Raw genomic sequence first — 6,912 nt, forward strand, 5'->3', positions numbered from 1 at the left:
TTATTTGCAACCATACTGGTGGTAAAAAGCCATTTGGTTGGCGGTCAAGGAAGCAGCTCGGAGGTCAGACATATTTGCTCAATGGCGCTCATTTCAACATAAGCCCCTTCAATTGTATGCTTTAAAAAAAATAGAGCAGTATCAACAGAACCCATGTCAAGTCTCATACATAACTCTGGGAATGCGGCGTGGGTGGGGTTTCTGTATAAATGAATTATTGGGAAAGCAGGAGCGATTTGCCAAGGCTCACAGTGAGTCGCGGGGCTTGCTGCTCTCGCTGCTCCTAACACGGGGGACTGGTAAGTATGTTTACCTCGTTTGTCAGATTGTGTGTTGCAGGTTTGCATCCGATGTTAAGCCGATGTTTGGCTAATGCTGCCAGGGTCATTTCCCACCACCGTGCATGCCTAGAACACCCCTCGGAAAATAAATGTTTCACTCGTCGAGGTTCGAGATCAAAGGCAAGGAGCTGGGATCAAAGAGCGGCATCACACCACTTCGGTCACATCTGTGTTGTTTACATGAATGCTTAAAGGCACTCAATCCATGAAATATGACCCAACTTTGAAAAATATATGTTTTGTGCTCTGAGGAGTTTTGATGTCACCTTTTGAAGTACATCAATGCATTAGGGGTTCATTTCAGAAGAAACTTCACATTAACAGTTTTTGAAAGCCTTTAATAAGATTTGGAGGACTACGGGCCAGGGATCGTGTATGTATCTCTGCCTATTTTCATATTTTTTCCATACTGACCGTGTCAACTGTATGGATACTAATCAGAAATCGTCAGAGCTGGAACCATTTATCTGCATCTACCAAACATTAACCCACTGAAAAATAACAACCATAAACAAATGACGATCTGAACTCCCACTAGATATCACTTAGTCCCCTCTAGTCTCTGTTTATCTTCTGACCCCTGATACTGTCTGTGTGATCTAGCCTCACTGGGGAGGGGGATGAAGAGGGGTCTTGGGGGAGGGGGTATGGAGAGGGAATGGGAGGGGAAGGCGGTATGCAGAGGGGTCTAGGGGGAGGGGATATGCAGAGGAGTCTAGGGGGGTGTAGAGGGGTCTAGAAGGGGGAGGAGGGTATGCAGAGGGGTCTAGGGGGAGGCGGTATGCAGAGGAGTCTAGGGGGTGTGCAGAGGGGTCTAGGAAGGGGGAGGGAGGTATGCAGAGGAGTCTAGGAGGGGGAGGGGGTGTGCAGAGGGGTCTAGGAAGGGGGAGGGGGTATGCAGAGGGGTCTAGGATGGGGGTTGTGTAGAGGGGTCTAGGAGGGGGAGGAGGGTATGCAGAAAGGTCTAGGAGGGGGTGTGCAGAGGGGTATAGGAGGGGGAGTGGGGTATGCAGAGGGGTCTAGGAGGGGGAGGGGGTATGCATAGGAGGGGGTAGGGGGTTTGCCGAGGGGTCTAGGAGGGGGAGGGGGTATGCAGAGGAGTCTAGGAGCGGGGAGGGGGTATGCAGAGGAGTCTAGGAGGGGAGGAAGAGGGTATGCAGATGGATCTAGGAGGGGGGATGGAGGTATGCGAAGGGGTCTAGGGAGAAGGGGAGGAGGTTTCAGTGACCTGTGAGGCAGCCTGCTGTTGGGCTGGGGGCTAAACCCCTCACCCTTTACCCCTTCTAACTGGATTATAGGCTCTCCGGTCCCCCCTCCTGCAGCTGGGAGAGGAGGGGAACAGCTCCAGTCCCCCACCGTCATCAAGGGGGCCTGGTCTGTGCTCATCACTAAAACAGCAGCCCCTCTCCTTCTGGGAGTCTCTCTCCTCTCTCCCTCTACCCCTCCTTTACTCCGTCTCTTCCCCTGTGTTGAAGGCTGAAGGTAGGGTGAGGGGTGAGACATGGGTGTGGGGGTGCTAGGGGTACACTCTACCTTGTCCTAGTGCTCTTTCTCAATTCACTCTCTTTCTCATGTTTCTACTCTTCTCCTCCTTCTGTGTTTCTCCTTTTCTCCTCCTTCTTCTTCTTATCCTCCTTCTTCTCCCTCTCCCCTCCACTCCCCCACCAGTCTGTGACCCCTGACAGAGAGGTATGTCGTGAGAGAAGTGTGACGTGTGGAATGTGTGGTTCAATGGTTAGGGTGGCTCTGGCCTGTCTGGGGCTGTGTTTCTGTGTCTGCCTGACCTATAAACCAGCTCTGCCTATACTGGAGTAGGAGGATATTGCCCATATACACTGATCTAAGGTCATTTCCAATTTGACACTCATTGTGGAAGGCAAGCTGATCCTAGATCTGTGGATAGGGGCAACCTCTACCTCTAATGCCTATGTACCTATCAACCAGTTCCGTAAGGCCTGATTCTAGACCAGCAATCTGGAACAACAGAGGAGGCAGGTCTTTCTCCTTCAGTCTGTCAACGTCCCTACTGAGGTGCTGCAAGAACCCAAACAAGCACTGTTCTCCACTTGTCAACAGTCCGCGTGTCAACAGTTCGCTTGTCAACAGGGCTGAGTGTTTGTGAATAACATAAATGCTCTCTGAGAATCCATGACGAGACAAATCTGATATGGTCAAGCATTCACAGACGTTTACAGGCAGATTAAAAGGCCGACCTGAACTACCCCCAGTGTGTATAAGACCTGAATTACCCCCAGTGTGTATAAGACCTGAACTACCCCCAGTGTGTATAAGACCTGAACTACCCCCAGTGTGTATAAGACCTGCACTACCCCCAGTGTGTATAAGACCTGAACTACCCCCAGTGTGTATAAGACCTGAACTACCCCCAGTGTGTATAAGACCTGAACTACCCCCAGTGTGTAGAAGACCTGAACTACCCCCAGTGTGTAGAAGACCTGAACTACCCCCAGTGTGTATAAGACCTGAACTACCCCAGTGTGTAGAAGACCTGAACTACCCCAGTGTGTATAAGACCTGAACTACCCCCAGTGTGTATAAGACCTGAACTACCCCCAGTGTGTATAAGACCTGAACTACCCCCAGTGTGTAGAAGACCTGAACTACCCCCAGTGTGTAGAAGACCTGAACTACCCCCAGTGTGTATAAGAGACCCCTGAACTACCCCCAGTGTGTATAAGACCTGAACTACCCCAGTGTGTATAAGACCTGAACTACCCCAGTGTGTATAAGACCTGAACTACCCCCAGTGTGTATAAGAGTGTGTATAAGACCTGAACTACCCCCAGTGTGTATAAGACCTGAACTACCCCCAGTGTGTATAAGACCTGAACTACTAAGACCTGAACCCCAGTGTGTATAAGACCTGAACTACCCCCAGTGTGTATAAGACCTGAACTACCCCAGTGTGTATAAGACCTGAACTACCCCCAGTGTGTATAAGACCTGAACTACCCCCAGTGTGTAGAAGACCTGAACTACCCCCAGTGTGTATGAACTACCCCCAGTGTGTAGACCTGAACTACCCCAGTAGAAGTGTACCCCCAGTGTGTAGAAGACCTGAACTACCCCCCCCCAGTGTGTAGAAGACCTGAACTACCCCCAGTGTGTATAAGACCTGAACTACCAGTGTGTAGAAGACCTGAACTACCCCCAGTGTGTATAAGACCTGAACTACCCCCAGAAGACCTGACCTGAACTACCCCCAGTGTGTAAGACCTGAACTACCCCCAGTGTGTATAAGACCTGAACTACCCCCAGTGTGTATAAGACCTGAACTACCCCTGTATAAGACCTGAACTACCCCCAGTATAAGACCTGAACTACCCCCAGTGTGTATAAGACCTGAACTACCCCCAGTGTGTAAGACCTGAACTACCCCCAGTGTGTATAAGACCTGAACTACCCCCAGTGTGTATAAGACCTGAACTACCCCCAGTGTGTATAAGACCTGAACTACCCCCAGTGTGTAGAAGACCTGAACTACCCCCGTACCCCAGTGTGTAGAAGACCTGAACTACCCCCAGTGTGTAGAAGACCTGAACTACCCCCTAAGACCTGAACTACCCCAGTGTGTATAAGACCTGAACTACCCCCAGTGTGTATAAGACCTGAACTACCTGAACCCCAGTGTGTATAAGACCTGAACTACCCCCCCACCTGAACTACCCCCAGTGTGTATAAGACCTGAACTACCCCCAGTGTGTAGAAGACCTGAACTACCCCCAGTGTGTATAAGACCTGAACTACCCCCTAAGACCTGAACTACCCCAGTGTGTATAAGACCTGAACTACCCCCAGTGTGTATAAGACCTGAACTACCCCCAGTGTGTATAAGACCTGAACTACCCCCAGTGTGTATAAGACCTGAACTACCCCCCCCAGTGTGTATAAGACCTGAACTACCCCCAGTGTGTATAAGACCTGAACTACCCCAGTGTGTATAAGACCTGAACTACCCCCAGTGTGTATAAGACCTGAACTACCCCCAGTGTGTATAAGACCTGAACTACCCCCAGTGTGTATAAGACCTGAACTACCCCCAGTGTGTATAAGACCTGAACTACCCCCAGTGTGTATAAGACCTGAACTACCCCAGTGTGTGAACTACCCCCAGTGTGTATAAGACCTGAACTACCCCCAGTGTGTATAAGACCTGAACTACCCCCAGTGTGTAGAAGACCTGAACTACCCCCAGTGTGTAGAAGACCTGAACTACCCCAGTGTGTATAAGACCTGAACTACCCCAGTGTGTATAAGACCTGAACCCAGTGTGTAGAAGACCTGAACTACCCCCAGTGTGTACCCCCAGTGTGTAGAAGACCTGAACTACCCCCAGTGTGTATAAGACCTGAACTACCCCCAGTGTGTATAAGACCTGAACTACCCCCAGTGTGTATAAGACCTGAACTACCCCCAGTGTGTATAAGACCTGAACTACCCCCAGTGTGTATAAGACCTGAACTACCCCCAGTGTGTATAAGACCTGAACTACCCCCAGTGTGTATAAGACCTGAACTAAGACCTGAACTACCCCCAGTGTGTAGAAGACCTGAACTACCCCCAGTGTGTATAAGACCCTGAACTACCCCCAGTGTATAAGACCTGAACTACCCCCAGTGTGTATAAGACCTGAACTACCCCCAGTGTGTAGAAGACCTGAACTACCCCCAGTGTGTAGAAGACCTGAACTACCCCCAGTGTGTAGAAGACCTGAACTACCCCCAGTGTGTATAAGAGAAGACCTGAACTACCCCCAGTGTGTAGAAGACCTGAACTACCCCCAGTGTGTATAAGACCTGAACTACCCCCAGTGTGTATAAGACCTGAACTACCCCCAGTGTGTATAAGACCTGAACTACCCCCAGTGTGTAGAAGACCTGAACTACCCCCAGTGTGTATAAGACCTGAACTACCCCCAGTGTGTATAAGACCTGAACTACCCCCAGTGTGTATAAGACCTGAACTACCCCAGTGTGTATAAGACCTGAACTACCCCCAGTGTGTAAGACCTGAACTACCCCCAGTGTGTATAAGACCTGAACTACCCCCAGTGTGTAGAAGACCTGAACTACCCCCAGTGTGTATAAGACCTGAACTACCCCCAGTGTGTATAAGACCTGAACTACCCCCAGTGTGTATAAGACCTGAACTACCCCCAGTGTGTATAAGACCTGAACTACCCCCAGTGTGTAGTATAAGACCTGAACTACAGTGTGAACTAAGACCTGAACTACCCCCAGACCTGTACCCCCAGTGTGTATAAGACCTGAACTACCCCCAGTGTGTAGAAGACCTGAACTACCCCCAGTGTGTATAAGACCTGAACTACCCCCAGTGTGTAGAAGACCTGAACTACCCCCAGTGTGTAGAAGACCTGAACTACCCCCAGTGTGTATAAGACCTGAACTACCCCCCAGTGTGTATAAGACCTGAACTACCCCCAGTGTGTATAAGACCTGAACTACCCCCAGTGTGTAGAAGACCCCAGTGTGTATAAGACTACCCCCAGTGTGTATAAGACCTGAACTACCCCCAGTGTGTATAAGACCTGAACTACCCCCAGTGTGTATAAGACCTGAACTACCCCCAGTGTGTAGAAGACCTGAACTACCCCCAGTGTGTAGAAGACCTGAACTACCCCCAGTGTGTATAAGACCTGAACTACCCCCAGTGTGTAAGACCTGAACTACCCCCTATAAGACCTGAACTACCCCCAGTGTGTAGAAGACCTGAACTACCCCCAGTGTGTAGAAGACCTGAACTACCCCCAGTGTGAACTACTACCCCCAGTGTGTAGAAGACCTGAACTACCCCCAGTGTGTATAAGACCTGAACTACCCCCAGTGTGTAGAAGACCCCCAGTGTGAACTGAACTACCCCAGTGTGTATAAGACCCCCTGAACTACCCCAGTGTGTAAGACCTGAACTACCCCCAGTGTGTAGAAGACCTGAACTACCCCCAGTGTGTATAAGACCTGAACTACCCCCAGTGTGTAGAAGACCTGAACTACCCCCAGTGTGTAGAAGACCTGAACTACCCCCAGTGTGTAGAAGAATCACAGTGTTCCGTTGATTCCAACAGAGAGGCAGTGCAAAGTGAGCAGTGTATCAAGAAGCAGTGCGGCTTGGCAGGGTCGTGTTTCGGAGGACGCATGGCTCTCGACCTTCACCTCTCCCGAGTCCGTAGGGGAGTTGCAGCGATGAGACAAGACTGTAACTACCAATTGGACATCACAAAATTGGGGAGAAAAAGGGGTAAAAGTACCAGATGAAAACAGAGAGGCAGTGCAGGTAGGTCAGTGCTTCAAGGTCCCGGAACAGTCGTGACTGACAGTTAGCTCTTCTCAGGGCTCAGTGGCCACAGCATTTGAAATCCAAACTACTGTTGCTCTGCCTTGTATCACATGTCATGGCAGGGAGCTTGGGCGGAAGAGTACAGGAGCAGATGCAAGCTGACGCTCGGCCCTGGAGTCAAACACACAAACACACCAAATGCCTGCTCACACAAGCGGAAGAGGTGACAAAACACATCAGGTAACGTTGCCTTTCC

This window comes from Oncorhynchus tshawytscha, unplaced genomic scaffold (assembly GCF_018296145.1).
Source record: "Oncorhynchus tshawytscha isolate Ot180627B unplaced genomic scaffold, Otsh_v2.0 Un_contig_8142_pilon_pilon, whole genome shotgun sequence".
NCBI lineage: Eukaryota > Metazoa > Chordata > Actinopteri > Salmoniformes > Salmonidae > Oncorhynchus > Oncorhynchus tshawytscha.